At 45.4% G+C, this 17402-nt stretch overlaps 1 long non-coding RNA gene and 1 pseudogene across 2 annotated transcripts in view; both read left to right on the top strand.

Annotated features, from left to right (window-relative positions):
• LOC131812738 (uncharacterized) overlaps positions 1 to 17402 on the top strand; it is an 87759-nt gene that overhangs the window by 13776 nt on the left and 56581 nt on the right. For both annotated transcript variants that reach the window (XR_009346457.1, XR_009346456.1), the window contains exon 2: positions 5499 to 5657. This is a non-coding gene — a long non-coding RNA (uncharacterized LOC131812738). The remainder of the gene's footprint in view (positions 1 to 5498; positions 5658 to 17402) is intronic.
• Positions 5958 to 6044, top strand: LOC131813413 (U2 spliceosomal RNA; annotated as a pseudogene).

Raw genomic sequence — 17402 nt, 5'->3', positions numbered from 1 at the left:
AAAATTTTTGAGCCCCTTACATCTAAAGATGTCTTTAACCATCTCCATATTTGATACTTCAGCTGGGTATAAAAAAGTAAGATGGCAGGGGCGCCTGGGTGGCTCAGTGGGTTAAAGCCTCTGCTTTCGGCTTGGGTCATAGTCTCAGGGTCCTGGGATCGAGCCCCGCATCGGGCTCTCTGCTCAGCAGGGAGCCTGCTTTCCCCCTTCTCTCTCTCTGCCTGCCTCTCTGCCTGCCTCTCTGCCTACTTGTGATCTCTCTCTGTCAAATAAATAAATAAAATCTTAAAAAAAAAAGTAAAATGGCATTGAATCTGAATATATGAACATCTGAGTATCGAAGACATTCCTCCATTGTCTTTTAGCTTCCACTGTTGCTGTTCAGAATTTCAAAGCTAGTCTGACTCCCATTCTTTGTATTTGACCTACTTTTTCTCTATGGAAACTTATAAAATCATCTTTTTGTTCCCAGGGTTCTAGAAATCAGTAATGATGTGCTTTGATGGGGGGTTATTATCATTTAATGTGACCCAAACTTGGGTGTATCTTTTCAATTTGGCAACTCAAATCTTCAGTTATAAGATTATTTTCTTAAAATATTTAATTCTTACTCCCACCACCATTTCTCAATTCACTGACTCAGTGAATTTTATTTGAAATTGGCCCTTCTGAAGTTGGTCCCGTAGGTTCTTTTTGTTTGTTTTTTTATCTTTCTCCCCATTTTCAATCATGGTCATTGTTTTGTACTTCCTGAGAGTGTGCCATATCTTCATCTTCCACCTTTCTAGTATGTTTTTATAAAGTAACTTTATATTAAACATAACAAACGGCACAGATCAAAAGTGCTCAGCTGTGTGAATTTTCACAAAGTGAAAACACTCATGTAGCCAACACTCAGGTCTAGAAGAGAACATTACCAGATGTCGTCACTGTGCCTTCCTCAGGCACTACCATTCCTTTGGGAAACAACTGTCCCTTTTTCTAACATTATGAATTATCTTTACCTGGTTTTAAACTTCATACACATGGAATCACACAGAATTATATTTCTTTGTTTCTGGCTTTTTTCACTCAACGTTATGTTTATGAAATTCATTTATCTTGTGTACATTCTCATTTCTGTATGGTATTTTATTGTATGAATATATCACAGTTTATTTGTCCATTCTGCTGTTGTTAGATAAATGTGATCATTCTCGGCTGGTGTCTTTTGGTAAACATATGTGTGTATTTCAGTTGGGTATATGCCTAGGAGTAGAATTATTGAGTATATTCAACATTAGTAGATGTTGCCAGTTGGTTTTCCAAAGCAGTTTTGGCAACTGACACTCCTGCAGCAGTGTGTGAGCATTCTGATTGCTTTACATTCCCACCAATACTTGGGATATGAGTATGTTTGTTTCTCACTGTAGCTGCTCTGATAGGTAGTATATCATGGTGGTCTTAAGTGGTTTCTTCCTGGACTTGCGTTCCTTTTTGTACCCATTTGAATATTCTCTTTTATAAAGTGACTGTCCAGACCTTTGCCCAATTTTTTATTGTTTTTAAAATTTTTTTTTCTTATTTATAGATGTTCTCTATATGTTCTGGATACAAGTATTTCTTTGGGGATAAGATTTAAAATATTTTCTGCTATTCTGTGGCTTGCCTTTTGCTCCTGTGATGATGTGCTTTTGTGAACATACGTCCTTAATGTTAGCATTGTCAAATACATCCATCCAGTGTGACTTTTCTGATATCCTATTTTAAATTTATGGTTCTCCAGCTATTCTTTGGCTAGTGATTTCCCCTAAAGTATAATATTTCCTCTCGTCCTCTGAGGATACTAATGACTTTTTAGTTTTCTTCCCATGTGTAACCTCTGCACCTTCCAGGTGCCCCTTCCTGTCTGCTCCCATCCCTGTCAGTCACCTAGTGGGCTTGTTTCAGTGTCTGTGACTCTTAGCTGTCTGCTGATGTGTGAATCCAGTGGGTTTCACTGTGCTAAGATGGGGGATGAGCTGTCTGGGGTGGGAAAGTCCCTGTTTCTAATGTATTGAGACCCTTTCTCTTGGCTTGGTTCAGATTCACCAAAGACACACTTCCAGACTTGTTCCTGGAGACTGAGTCCTGGGGCCACATTGGGGAAGAAGAGCAAGCGTCCCAAGTCAGCCAGTTGGGGGTCCCCCTACGTGGACATGTTTTGCTTGGCCTCTCCATAGAACAAATCTCCAGCTTTCCATTAGACAGGGTGAGGAGGAGGCCCCCCTATGAGGAACAATGGGTAGGATGAGCGTCCCCTGCTTCTTAAACAGATTTTAAACCATCTTCTAATTCCTAGCCCACTTTCCTTTCCTTCCGAGGGCCAGGAGCTTCCCAATTTCTGAGACTTTGGGGATTTTGCACTGTCTTTTCTCTTGGACTTCCCCACTGCTCTCTTATGATTTGGCTTTCCATGTTCTGCTAAGTCAGTTTCTTTTCTTTCTTTTTTTTTTTTTTTTAAGATTTTATTTATTTATCAGAGAGAGAGAGGGGGAGAGAGAGAGCACAGGCAGACAGAATGGCAGGCAGAGGCAGAGGGAGAAGCAGGCTCCCTGCTGAGCAAGGAGTCCGATGTGGGACTCGATCCCAGAACGCTGGGATCGTGACCTGAGCCGAAGGCAGCTGCTTAACCAACTGAGCCACCCAGGCGTCCCCTGCTAAGTCAGTTTCTACTCAACGCTGCTTTCTAGCATCTGCAAATGTGTTGTTGTGTCTTTTTCTCTTCTCTTTGTAGTTTTGTGTCTTCAAAAATCCCTTCACATGTTTTTACTGAGGTTTCTGGAAAGGACAAGTGTAAACGGAGGTGCTTGATTTACTATCTTTAACTGAGAGTCACTACATATAATTTGCTAGTTTATCCAGAATTTATATTTGTGCGTGTGTGTGTGTGTGTGTGTGTGTGTGGTGTGCCCTAGGAATATAAGATTATATATATTTTCCAAAGAGATATTTGTTTGTTCCAAAACCACTTATTGGATTGTTCATTCTCTCTGCACTGATTTGAAACATTACTTCATTATACTTGGACAATTTTCATACTTCCTCAATTGTGCCAAGTGGTGTCCCACATGGGGCTACACCACAGCTGGTCCCACGCCTGGAGTGCTCTGTTCCCAAATGTCCTCCCAGTGTGCTCTCTCTTTTCCTTAAAGCCTTTGTGCAATGTCTCCTGACTAAGGAGTGCTCTGCACACCACCCTTGAGTCTTGGTATTTGGAAATCTCATGGTGAGGTGGCTAAGGGTATAGCTGTTTCAGTCTGAAGACCTATGTCAATTTCTTTTTAATTCATTATTTTTACCCTCCATTGTTACGGTTTTTATTACAGGACTGCTACCACATGGATGTGGGAAACTGTGATAGTATTGGTGATTTTTGGCCATTAGATTTTCATCTTCTGGTCTTTAGTTGAACAGTGACATTCCCACTCTGCATACCTGATGGCTGAGACTGAGGAGGTCAGGTTGGAGGACAGGTGAAGGAGGAGTCTGAGAGGTTCCGAGATAAAAAGTCTTTTACTCTCCTTGTAACCTGTCTCATTGTTTGACCTTGCAAAAAAATTTTAATTTTCTTCTAATATTTTGCATATCATCTCACAGAACTTGTGTTCTGCAGTATACAGATTTTTAAAACTGGCCCAGTCTAATATTTATGATAGGTTCTCAAATACTTTTAAAGAACAAATGATTTCCCCCTCGTCAATTTGTGAACCTCCTTGAGAGAGGTAATAATTTAAACTAGTTTTGGTCACTTGTACTCCAGGATGAATAAAGTAGTTAATGAGCCTGGACTAAGCATCTCAGCATAAGGAAGTCTATGAAATGGGAAGCTGGCCAAGGACACAGCCTCATCCAGAAACATTATCCTGTGATCACGGGAATTTCTCTTAAGCAAGCAGAATGTATTGTGTTCATATGTAGACTTCCAAACCTGTTTCAGAATTGAAGCTTAAAGAAAACCAGTGGCGGCTGTGTGAGATATAACTTCCAGGTGCCAGGGCAGGACGGCAGGCCTGAGCTGAGAGGCACTCCGTCATGGTCATGGTCATGTTCTCTCTGAAAGAAGAAAGCATTTTGTCTTTCAGATACCACAGTTTATTATTATTCCCAAACTGAAAGAAACCCACATTTGCTCTGGGGGACATTAGACTTCCTCCCTAAATTGGCTTTCAGTTTTCTTATTTCAAATAAAAAATTTGATTCTTTAAAGTAATGGTAAAACCTCAGGTTTTAAATTTTTATTCTTATTGTAACCAGATGGGAGTTACAGATCTCTCTTGTACACATCAGAGACTGAAGAGGGAGTATCTGGTTAATCTCTTAGGTAGATCTCATAAATCCTCTGGCTTTTCCCTTAAGTGAAGAAAGTAATGAAATAGATTAGACCCAGTTACATGCTGTAATGTAAAAACTTTTACCTTAAGCTAGATCTAAAATTTATGGGTGTTTTTAATAGACAAAATTCATGTCTTCAGAAATTGAAGCTTCAGGATCAGAAAACGACTAGATAAAAACATAAACAAAAAACCCCCTCTATGTGTCGTTGGCAAGTGATTTTGCCTTGATTTACTTCACTGAGGAATCAATTGTTGTCACAAAGATGAGGTGGATGCAGCCCCCACTGATCCAGTGACATTTGGTGCCCTATGACATGGCCGCCATATTGGGCAAACTCGCCTTCAAGGATATTGACCAGAATTTATTGATCACGTTTAAGTGCCATAAAATTACTTCTTCAAAATTTCATCATCATGTAGGAGTAGAAACATTTCGGAACAATTCCAATTATTGTTAATGGGGGTTGGGGTTATGGAGGACAGTAATGTGATTCATTTAATTTTTTGAGGACAGTAATGTGATTCATTTAATTTTTTTTTAACAGTGCTTGTATTGATGTGTTCTCCCAGGACCCTCTAAGCAGATCATGATGGAAGGAAGGTTTTCACAAAGCGTGCATGATTTTGTAAGAAAAGTACCAAATTTGCCACAACTTTTCCAAAGTGATTGGCAATACTAAGACAGAGTTCTGATTATGTTTAAAAAAAAACACACACACACACAAAACAATTTAAAAAAATTGTTAGCATCCAGACTATCTCTGAAATAACCATGTCAAGATACCAGAATATTTATGTTTTAGGGACTTTCCAAATGGCAGGGACTCTAGGCTAAGAAGCAAGCCTGAAGCCTGGAGCGATCACACCAGGAGCCCGATGGGGTATCTTGAGGGACCTCTAGTTTCCCTCCTCTGGCCACACAGTACGGGAGTGACCTCAGGGCTACTGCACCCTCCTTCCCCACGGCCAGCCCTACTGTGTCCTTTAGCGGGCCTTGAGGCAGGACTGACCATTTCTCTTTGTCTCAAGTACTTTAATAATGTCATACCTGGTTTTAGATAATAAGTTATTAAATATTTATCTAACAAGAAAGCGAAGTGAATGACTATCGTATCAACTTTAGTCACCTCTTTTTTGTTCCAGAGGAAGAAACTGGGGCCCAGAGGGTTGCCAGGGCTTCCCACCAGAGCCTCTTTTCCAAATTGAGCCCCATCTTGTCCTCATAAATGGATCAGTGAAGACTTCTTCCGTTGGTCCTGGAATCACTGGTGCTTTCTCCTGACTGAATCAAAGGAATCTCTGGTGAGTTTATCATAATATCCTGTTTTCCTATATTTCTAACTCTCTAACATCCCTAAAAAGCCTTACTCTAAATTGTTTTTTTTTTTTTTTAAGATTCTATTTATTTATTTGACAGACAGAGACCACAAGTAGGCAGAGAGGCAGGCAGAGAGAGAGGAGGAAGCAGGCTCCCTGCTGAGCAGAGAGTCCGATGCGGGGCTCGATCCCAGGACCCTGAGATCATGACCGGAGCCGAAGGCAGAGGCTTTAACCCACTGAGCCATGCAGGCACCCCAAGCCTTACTCTAAATTGTATGAGCTGTCACTTCTTGGCCTTTTGGCTAAGGTCAAATGCAGCACCTGTTCTTATCAGTTTATATCTGATTTTTTTTTTTTTTTTTACCTCTCACTTTAGTTGAGGACTGTGGTGATGCATGATGTATTAAAGGGAAGTTGGCACCAAGAAGATACTTAAAATTGCATTTTGAGTTTTTAAAAAAAAGATAACATCTTTTTTGGTAATGTTTCATTTCCATGTGATAAGAGTGCTGATTGCTGTATGGTGGATGATTTTCTCTCTCAAATCTGCACAAGTCACTCTTGGTTTTATAATGACGTCCTTCCACTCAACTAGGTATTTCTGGATATTTAATCATAAAGATGGATTAGAGGTTAAAATAATTACTATCGTGCCCACACTTGCAATGTTGTGATCCTATTGCTAAAAATAGGCCAGCTCTTCACACCTGTCAGAATGGGCAGGTGCGGACACTGACAACACCGAACCCGGGACAGCACGTGGAGCCCCAGGAGCTCGCCGTCGCTGATGGTGGGCATGCAGGCCGGTGCCGCCGGGGTGGAAGAGAGTCTGTTTCTTACAAAACTAAGCCTCCACTTACCATAGGATCCGGCAGTCATACTCCTTGGTAGTTAGTCAACAGAGCTGAAAATTTATATCCACACAGAAGCCTGCATATGAGTGTCAATAGCAGCTTTGTTCATAATTGCCAAGGTTTGGACGCGACCGAGTCCTCCTCAGCAGGTGGAAGAGTAAATGAACCATGGTGCCTCCAGACAAGGGACTGTCACTCAGCACTCTGAAGAAATGAGCTCTCGAGCTGTGAGAAGACATAAGGACACTTTAGTGCATGTCACTAAGTGATAGAGTCTGAAAAGGACATGTACTGTATGGCTTTAGCTATAAGACACGCTGGAAAAGGCAAAGCTATGGCGGCAGTAAAGAGATCAGGACAGGGGTCCTTTCCAGGGGTGAGCACAGAGGATTTTGGGGAGTGAAACTACTATGACACTAGAATGGTGGATACGCGTCATGACGCGCTTGTCCAGACACACGGAGCGTCCGCCACCGTGCGTGACCCTGACGCGCGCCCTGGACCTGGGTGATATGATGCGTCCGTGCGGGTCTGTCCAGTGTGACAAACGCACCATCTGCTGGCGATGGTGGGGGTGGGGGTGGGAGCGGACTGGGGTGCGGGGGAGACCTCTGTACTTTCTGCTGTGAGTCTAACCCTAAATCTCCACAAATTAAAGACTTTTTTAAAGAATACTATTCTTTACTCCAATTATTGCTGATATTTTAGCTTCAGAATACACGCAAGTCCCCCATTTCCTTCAAAATATGTCTTCTTCCCTCTGATTGTTTTTCTCCTTTCTTCTCCATTCTGGTCTTTCCTTCCAACACTTCGCACGTTTACTAAACTTGGAATCTGTCCAGTTAAGTGCTAAGTGGCCCCGTGTTCCTTGGCTGCAGCTTTAATTTAGGTCTTAATCTGGGGCGCCTGGGTGGCTCAGTGGGTTAAGCTGCTGCCTTCAGCTCAGCTCATGATCTCAGGGTCCTGGGATCGAGCCCCGCATCGGGCTCTCTGCTCAGCAGGGAGCCTGCTTCCCTTCCTCTCTCTCTGCCTGCCTCTCTGCCTACTTGTGATCTCTCTCTCTGTCAAATAAATAAATAAAATCTTAAAAAAAAAATTAGGTCTTAATCTGCAAAACCCGCAGGAGAAAGGAGGCGTGTTAAACGTTGAGAGCGATAAGGAGGAAGCAGACAAGCAGTGGAAGCTCTGTGAGGACTGCAGAATAACATTTTCTGTGTAGAAATGTCTGCCAGAATCGGCCGCGTGACCGCTCTCCGGCCCACGAGTCCCCCGCGGGCGCCCCCAGTTAGCACCTGTGCCCTTGAGCACAGCCCCTGGTCTGCACACCCCTGCGCTTACAGCCGCCCCCTCAGGCTTTCTCCAGACCTGGTCCCCATCTCCCTGTTCACTGTCCCCCTGTCTTCCCTGAACCCCTTCCTTTCTGGACCAGGAGCTTCTCTTCTGAGGGGCCCCCGTTCCCTTCTGGTCTCCAGGCCGCAGTCCCAGGGGTTCTTCCAGTGCCTGAATCAGAGGGTTTGTTCCTCATGCCTCTCTTGCTCCTACTGCCTCAGGGTCCCCGCAGTCTGGCCAGCCCTTCCTGACCGGGGCCCCACGCAGAGCTGGGACTAGAAATCCCTAAGACCTTCTGCAGGTCTGAGACCAGACAGTGTAAGCGAATGGAGTCACAGGCTTGAGGGTGGAGAGCCCCAGGTTAGTCTAGACATCCTCTCAGGGATGGTCTGAGGGCGGAAAGCACTAGGTTAGTCTAGACATCCTCTGAAGGACGGTCTGAGGCCAGAGAGCCCCAGGTTGGTGTAGGCATCCTCCGACAGATGGTCTGAGGGCGGAGAGCCAAGGTTGGCATAGACATCCTCCGAGGGATGGTCTGAGGGCGGAGGGCCTGAGGTTGGTGGTACAGATGTCGCCGGAGGGTCTGGCAGCTCTGTCGACTGCCGTACTGATGGCATCGTGGACAGGGCTAGTCTGGTTTGGTTTGTCGGGATTGCCCTGATCCTGCTCAGTGTCCTGGATCCGGGCTTCCATTGGGGGAATTCCTCTCCTCCTCAGGGTATGTCCTGGTGCGACTGCACATCTCAATGCTGTGCTCTCCCACGTGAGAAGCCATTGGGTCCTTGCAGCAGAATGATCAGCGGTAGGCATGAGCCATGACAGGGACCAGTCTGACCCACCCCTGGGATTCTGCACCCAGGGGACTAGTGCAGAGGAAGAGGGTTGGGGTCCACCTGGTCCAGAAGCACGTGGTTCCTGCCCTGGCTCCCACGACGTTTCTGCTCCCAGTTCCCCGGGCTTCTGCGGAGTGTCCCACATGCTCCCGTGATTCCCCTACTCCCAGCTCGGCTGACAGGGGTCCTGTGCTTGTAAGGGGCGACAGTAGCACAGTCTGTGTGCTCCCAGGCTGGGGGCCACGTACCATGTGGACATTCTCTCCCTCATGGATCCAGTGGCCCATTTCAGTGCAGTGTGGTCCAGGGACCTCATCTCGCGTCTACTCACTACAAACACAGAAAAGGCAAAAGAGAAACCAAACTGGTTGTTTTCATGGGTTGTGATTAATGAAATCTGTGAACTTTCCTGGGCACCCTGGTTACAAGAGCACAGGTTTTGTCAGAAACACCCTGTGGTCGCGTGGGTTGCAGGCTGTAGTGCACTCCTTTCTGGCTGAAATCCTCATTAACAGGCTGTGGCTGTCACCCTGTGGGGTGGAGGGGGGACCAGGGACTGTGCCTGACAGGCCTCTATTGACGGCTGCCTGAGTCCCACCTCACGCCGACCCCTCTGGGTGCTCTCTGTCCACACACAGAGCCCACTTCCAGCACCTCACAGAGCTGCTGCCTTCCATCTGTCGGCATGGTCCGTGCTCGGACAACGTCCCAGCCAGGGCCTTGGGGAAACAGCCTCAGAAGAGAACAACTTGGAGGAAGCAGACTATCTTATTATCATTATTATTATTTCATGATTCATTGTTTACGTATAACACCCAGTGCTCCATGCAATAGGTGCCCTCCTTAATACCCATCACTGGGCCAACCCATCCCCCCACCCCTCTCCCCTCTAAAACCCTCAGTTTGTTTCCCGGAGTCCATAGTTTCTCATGGTTCGTCTCCCCCTCGAATTCCCTCCCTTCACTTTCCCCTTCCTTCTCCAAATGTCCTCCACGTTATTCCTTATGCTCCACAAATAAGTGAAACCAGATGATAATTGACTCTCTCTGCTTGACCTTCTTCACTCAGCATCATCTCCGTCCATGTTGAGGCAAAAGTTGGGTATTCATCCTTTCTGATGGCTGAGTGATGATATTCCATTGTGTATATGGACCACATCCATTTGTCTGTTGAAGGGCATCTTGGTTCTTTCCACAGTTTGGCTATTGTGGCCATTGCTGCTATGAACATTGGGGTGCCCTTCTTTTCACTACATCTGTATCTTTGGGGTAAATATGCAGTAGTGTGATTGCTGGGTCATAGGGTGGTTCTAGTTTTAACTTTTTGAGGAACCTCCACACTATTTTCCAAAGTGGCTGTACTACCTCGCATTCCCACCAACAGTGTAAGAGGGCTCCCCTTTTTCCACATCCTCTCCAACACATGTTGTTTCTTGCCTTGTCAGTTGTTGCCATTGTAACTGGTGTAAGGTGATATCTCAATGTGGTTTTGATTTGAATCTCTCCGATGACTAATGATGATAAACTCTTTTTTCATGTGTCTGTTGGCCATTTGTATGTCTTCTTTGGCAAACTATCTGTTCATATCTTCTGCCTATTTTTTTACTTCATTATTTGTTTTTTGGGTGTTGAGTCTGAGAAGTTCTTTATAGATCTTGGATATCAGCCCTTTATCTGTAGCATCATTTGTGAATATCTTCTCCCATCCCGTGGGTTGCCTCTTTGTTTTGTTGACTGTTTCCTTTGCTGTGCAGAAGCTTTTGATCTTGATGAAGTCGCAAAAGTTCATTTTCGCTTTTTTCCCCCTTGCCTTTGGAGACATGTCTTGAAAGAAGTTGCTGTGGCCGATGTCAAAGAGATTACTGCCTATGTTCTCCTCAAGAATTTTGGTGGATTCCTGTCTCACGTTGAGGTCTTTTATCCATTTTGAGTTTATCTTTGTGTGTGGTGTAAGTGAATGGTTGAGTTTCATTCTTCTACACATAGCTGTCCAATTTTCTCAGCACCATTTATTGAAGAGACTGTCTTTTTTCTGCTGGATATTTTTTCCTGCTTTGTCAAAGATTATTTGACCATAGAGTTGAGGGTCCTTATCTGGGTTCTCTATTCTGTTCCATTGGTCTATGTGTCTGTTTTTGTGTCAATACCATGCTGTCTTGGTGATCACAGCTTGGTTTTTTGTTTTTGTTTTTTTAAGATTTTATTTATTTATTTGACAGAGAGATCACAAGCAGGCAGAGAGAGAGAGGGGGAGGTAGGCTCCCTGCTGAGCAGAGAGCCTGATGTGGGGCTCGATCCCAGGACCCTGAGATCAGGACCTGAGCCAAAGGCAGAGGCTTAACCCACTGAGCCACCCAGGAGTCCCGATCACAGTTTTGTGATATAGCTTGAAATCAGGCAATGTGATGCCCCCAGCTTTGTTTTTCTTTTTCAACATTTCCTTGGTGATTTAGGGTCTTTTCTGGCTCCATACAAATTTTAGGATTGTTTGTCCCAGCATTTTGGAAAATGCCATTGGTATTTTGATCAGGATGGCGTTGAAAATATAGATTGTTCTGGGCAGTATAGACATTTTAACAATATTTATTCTTCCGGTCCATGAGCATGGAATGTTTTTCCATCTTTTTGTCTTCTTCAGTTTCTTTCATGAGTGTTCAGCAGTTTCTAGAGTATAGATCCTTCACCTGTTTGGTTAGGTTTATTCCAAGATATCTTATGGTTTTTGGTGCTATTGTAAATAGAACCAATTCCCTAATTTTTCTTTCTACAGTTACGGCGTTAGTGTTTAAGAAAGCAACTGATTTCTGTGCATTGATTTTGTATCCTGCCACATTACTGAATTGCTGTATGAGTTCTAGTAGTTTCGGGGTGGAGTCTTTTAGCTTTTCCACATAAGTTACCATGTCATCTGCAAAGAGAGAGAGTTTGACTTCTTTGCCAATTTGAATACATTTTATTTCTTTTTGTTGTCTGGTCGCTGTTGCTAGGACTTCTAGTACTATGTTGAACAATAGTGGCGAGAGTGGGCATCCTTGTCATGTTCTTGATCTTATGGGAAAGGCTCCCAGTTTTCCCCCATTGAGAATGGTATTCCCTGTGGGCTTCTCATAGATGGTTTTTATGAAATTGAGGAATGTTACCTCTATCCCTACACTCTGAAGAGTTTTAATCAGGAACGGATGCTGTATTTTGTCAAATGCTTTTTCCGCATCAATTGAGAGGACCATATGGTTCTTTTCTCTCCTCTTATTCATGTGTTCCATCACATTGATTTGCGAATGCTGAACCACCCTTGCATCCCAGGGATAAAACCCACCTGGTCATTATGGATAATCCTTTTCATGTACTGTTGGATCCTGCTAGCTAGGATCTTATTGAGAATCTTGGCATCCATATTCATCAGGGATATTGGTCTGAAATTCTCCTTTTTGATGGGGTCTCTCCCTGGTTTGGGGATCAAAGAAACGCTGGCCTCATAGAAAGAGTCTGGAAGCTTTCCTTCTGTCTCTGTTTTTGGAAATATCTTCAGGAGAAGAGGTATTATTTCCTCTCTGACTGTTCCCCAGGGACTCCATCGGGCCCTAGACTCTTGTTTTCTGGGAGGTTTTAGATCACTGCTTCGGTCTCATTACTGGGCATTGATCTATTCAGGTTGTCAGTTTCTTCCTGTTTCAGTTTCCAGGAAGGCACCCATTTTTTCCAGGTTGCTTAACTTATTGGCGTACTACTGTTGATAATAATTTCTGATGAGTGTTGCTATGTTTTTTTTTAATATGTTTTTTCTTGGTGTTAGTCATGACCTCTTTCCTTTCATTCATAATTTTATTAATTTTGGTGTTTTCTGTATTCTTTTGGGTAAGTGTGGCCAGTGATTTATCGATCATATTAATTCTTTCAAAGAACCAGCTTCTAGTTTCATTAATCTGCTCTACTATATTTCTGGTTTCTAATTCATTGATTCTATTTCTCTTCTCCTGCATAGGTTTGGCTTCATTTGTTGTTTTTTTCTCCGGTTCTTTAAGGTGTGATGTTAGTTGGTGAATTCAGGATTTTTCCATTTTTTTGGGTGAGGCTTGGAAGGCTATGTATTTCCCCCCGTAGGACTGCCTTTGTAGTATGCCATAGGTTTTGGACCAATATGTTTTCGTTCTCATTGGTTTCCATGAATTGTTCTTGAACTTGTTCAGAAAGTTCTTCTTTGATTTCCTGGTTGACCCAAACATTCTTCAAAAGGATGATTTTAGCTTCCAAGTGTTTGAATTTCTTCCAGATTTTTTCTTGTGATTGAGTTCCAGTTTCAAAGCATTGTGGTCTGAGACTGTGCAGGGAATAATCTCAGACTTTTGATACTAGTTGAGATCCGAGTTGTGACCCAGGGAAGCAGACTTTCTTCTCGGCTCTGTCGTAGGAGCTACTAGGCAAAGTGGCCTCTGCCTCAGCTGGCTGCTATCAGTCAGAGCGTGTCCGTGTCCGTTGGGAGAGTATTTGGGTTCAGGACTGTGTCTGGCTCAGAGGGGGCCCGGTCTCATCACTGTGCCCCGCCCCTGCTCCCCCTTCTCTGCCATTGCCAGCTCTGGCCTCCTGCTGTGAGCTTCAGTATGCTGCTATGTGTGTTCGTGTGTGTGTGTGTGTGTGTGTGTATGTGTGTATGTGTGTATGTGTATGTATATATGTGTGTGTGTGTGTGTGTGTACTGGGAATAAGCCCACATGATTTCAACTCTGGGCAGGACCCAGAGCAAGCCAGGGGAGGCCCTGAGAGTGAGGCGAGGGCTGCTGCCCCCAGAGGGAGCCTGTGCAGCCCTCAGGCCTGGGGTCACCACGGCCAGTCCTGTGCTGGGCTGAGCTGTGGCAGCTCCTTGACTTGCAAATCATCTCCCCTCCTCAGACCTGAGCTTCTTACCCATGCGATGAGGAAACAGGCTTCCAGTCCCTCTGAGGAGCAGGCTGGCTAGGGTGGACCGGCCACCCTCTTTCCTTGGCACACATCAGTCGTCTTCAGCCCAGCCACCCTGGCGATACCCGACAGGGAACAAGGTGGTCGGCCTACAGAGACAATTTCTCCTGAAGTAGCTTCCTCCTCCCAGGTTCTGTGAGTGTCTCTTAGCAGATAGAGTGAGGGCACAGGGCCATGGCTAATCCTTGGACTCGGAATGACTCTGCTCCATCAGGGGCCCTTCCCGGAGGGGCACGGCTGGTCCCCAAGGAGCTGAGTTGATGCCAGGGCAGAGCACGCAATGGGCAGGAACAAACAGGCTCTCGGAAAGGAACAGACTCATTTTCTAAACCAGACAGACACGGCAGTTAGGAGATTTTGTGCCATAGACGTACTGATCCCAGACAGGACGGAACGAGGGATTAAGCCCTCAGTGACTGGCTGGGAGTTTTGGCTCCAGACCAGCCCCTTCTGGAGAAAGGTGTGAAGCCAGGGGAGAAAGGCCCTGGGCCCCACCCTGCCGCGGAGAGGGTGGGTGAGAAGTGCCTTCAGCTCGGGCGAAAACAGACAGAAGACACAGCGTCCTGTAAACACCCCAGTTCGTTCAGGGTTTCTTCTGGCTTTGCCCACGTCGGCCGTCACAGCAACACCTCGGGCTGAGCTTGTATGGCTGGTCCCCAGGCGTGCGCAGGTCTGCTCTGCGTCCATCTGTGATTCAGGCCCGGAGTTCATCTTTCAGATCCTTGGTTTCTGTGTTTAAAGACACTTCCATAGCTTTCAGTGTGCCTAAGCAGACTTCCCTATCACTAAGTCGAGTGTTCGGTGATGATGGTCTCAGGCGGTTGCCGAGAAGGGCATTCCTTTGTTATCATGTCATAGTAACTTTAAAAAACATCACCTGCGATTGCCATATCTATTGGAGAGCTTTGGAGGACGTGAGAAATATTTGTCTACAGCACGTTCTACAGTGGTGGAATCTGTAAGAAAACACAATTTTCAGAAAACCACCCCTTTCTGCCCAGACACTTGGGGATCCGTTGGCCATCAGCATTCAGGAAGTTACTGTTCACTGATTTTAAGTCACGTCAGCCATAGGATACATCAGGTTTTTTAATTTCTTAAGTTTTAAGTTTCCTTTTGACTTGTTCAGGGTGTGTAGTTCTGTTACAGGTAAACACCAGCGCAATCAGGACACAGAATCTAGTTCTGTGATTTTGTGTCCTATACGTGAATAAGAGGCTTGTCTGGTGTGTGACCTCGTGAGATGGGCTTCTTTCATCCAGCAAGACACCTCAGAGGTTCCCTGGTATCTTTACGTGGATTGAAGTTCATTCTTACCTAATGCTGAGTTACATTCTGTCTTGTGGGTCCTTTCTGGTTTATCTGTTCACCTGCTGAAGGACGTTTGGGTTGTTTCCGGTTCTTGATGGTAATAAAAAGGGCTCCTGTGATGGTGTGTGTAAAAGATTTTGCGTGAACACACTTTTTCGTCTCTCCTGGGTAATTTCCCAGGACTGGGGTTGATGCTAACTGTTTATCTTCCTAAGACACGCCGGTGGGAGCGGCTGCGCCGTCCAGCCTTCCTCTCTGTGGGCAGCTTTGCATTTTCCCTTCTCTCTTCCATGGGCGACAAAGGATCTGCTTTCTTTTCGTTGTGGTTTTTCTCCTCGCCAGGTACTTTCGAAGATTCTTCTCTGTATTCTGTTGCTGGAGTTTGGAGTTTGAGTGTGATGGATCTGGTTGGGAACTTACTATTACTGTCATTACTCATCTAGCCTTAGGTGTCATTTTTAAATCTGTGGACTCTTGACCTTTGGTCTTGGAAAATCCCAGCTTTCGTTTCTTCCATTATATCCTCTTTAGCATTCACTTTGGTGATGTTGATTCCATGTATCAGCGTGACGGGTGGGGTTGGGGAGCCTGGCTGACACCTGGCGTGTTTCTGGGTGTGTCTGTGGGGATGCAGTGGGCAGCGGGAGGAACATTCGAATCAGGGGACTCTGGGAAGGGGTTGATCTCCCCAGGGTGGGCCTCATCCAAACTGTTGAAGGCTTGAAGAGGAGAAGAGGTGGAGGAGAAGGAATGTGCCTGTTTTCTCTGCCTCACTGCTGGAGCTCGGACCCCGTGGTCTCCTGCCCCCACATGGGATGTACACCATCAGCTCCCCTGGTTCTCAGGCCTTCGGACCCCGACTCGCAGCACTGTTCTCCTGGTTTTGCAGCACAGAAGTCAGGCATGGGACTTCCTGGCTCCATCATTGTGTGGACCAACTCCCACGATAAATTTCCTCTATGTCCGCATCGATCTGCCTGTCTAGTCTGTCTGTCCATCCATCTTCCACTAGTTCTGTTTGTCTGGAGAACCCTAATACAACTTGATTCTTTCCTTCAGACATTTCTTTAAATATATATCAGATCTCCTTTTTTTTTTTTGATTTTTTTTTTCTTCATCTCTGCTCTGTTTTGGGAGATTTTCTCAGTTTTTTGTTTTGTTTTCCTAATACTAAATCTCTCTGTTGCTGGATATATTCTCTATTTATTCCATATTCAGGGACCTTTAGTTATTAAGATGACTGAGTTTTTCCATACTCCTCAACTCTTTTGCCTGTGTTTTTTGGGGGGTTTTGTTTGTTTGTTTTTTAAGATTTTATTTGTTTATTTGACAGAGAGAGCACATATAGGGGAAGCAGCAGGCAGAGGGGGAAGCAGGCTCCCCACTGAGCAAGGAGCCCTATGCAGGGCCCAAGCCCAGGACCCTGGGATCATGACCCAAGTCAAAGGCAGCTGCCCAACCGACTCAGCCACCCAGGTGCCCCAACTCTTTTGCCCGTGTTTTTATTTTGAATGTTCTTTTTTTTTTTTTTTTAAGATTTTATTTACTTATTTATTTGACAGAGAGAGAGATCACAAGCAGGCAGAGAGGCAGGCGGGGGGGAGGGGGAGCAGGCTCCCTACCGAGCAGAGAGCCCGACGCGGGACTCAGTCCCAGGACCCTGAGATCATGGCCTGAGCCGAAGGCAGAGGCTTAACCCACTGAGCCACCCAGGCACCCCATTTATTTTGAATGTTCTTGTCCATGGATGCCGTGTTCTCTACTATCACTGCGATAATTTAATATCTTTTTCAGGTGGCTCTAGATTCCTCTCTAGGTTTCCACATCCTGACCGTGGCTGATGGGAATGCCATGCAGCCCGTGAACTGTATGCAGCAGACCCGGGTCATCTGACTGTTTCATCACGCTGAACTTTCTGATATGTTTCTTAATTCTTGTGTGTGAGTTTATTTCCTGTGGGACTTTTATTTTTTGGGTGCCCTGCCCTGAGTCATGGTTGTCTCCCTGAGAAGCAGTTTCACCTGGACCTAGGGGTCTGTGGCTCCCGACCAGACCGTGGGTTAATGCCCTGGCTCTGGGCTCTTGTGCACGATGAGTCAGCCGTGCTCAGGCACAGCCCGCTCCACCCGTGACCCTGGTGCCGAGCAGTTCCACTGGGCCAACTCTGAGCCCGAGTATATGACTCTCCCAGCCTCAGCTGCTGTTTCTTTGTGATGCTGGGCTCTACCTCTTCTCTTGCTTCAACCTCCAAAGGGGGAATTTTTTTTTTTATTAACATATAATGTATTATTTGCCCCAGGGGTACAGGTCTGGGAATCGTCAGGCTTACACCCTTCACAGCACTCACCCTAGCACATATCCTCCCCAATGTCCATACAAAGGGGAATTTTTTAAGGGTATAGAAACAATGGGGGAGAAACGAACTCATAGATTCCAGCCCCATGT

The sequence above is a fragment of the Mustela lutreola genome, chromosome 12 (assembly GCF_030435805.1).
Source record: "Mustela lutreola isolate mMusLut2 chromosome 12, mMusLut2.pri, whole genome shotgun sequence".
NCBI lineage: Eukaryota > Metazoa > Chordata > Mammalia > Carnivora > Mustelidae > Mustela > Mustela lutreola.
This window is presented reverse-complemented; position numbering and strand designations above follow the sequence as displayed.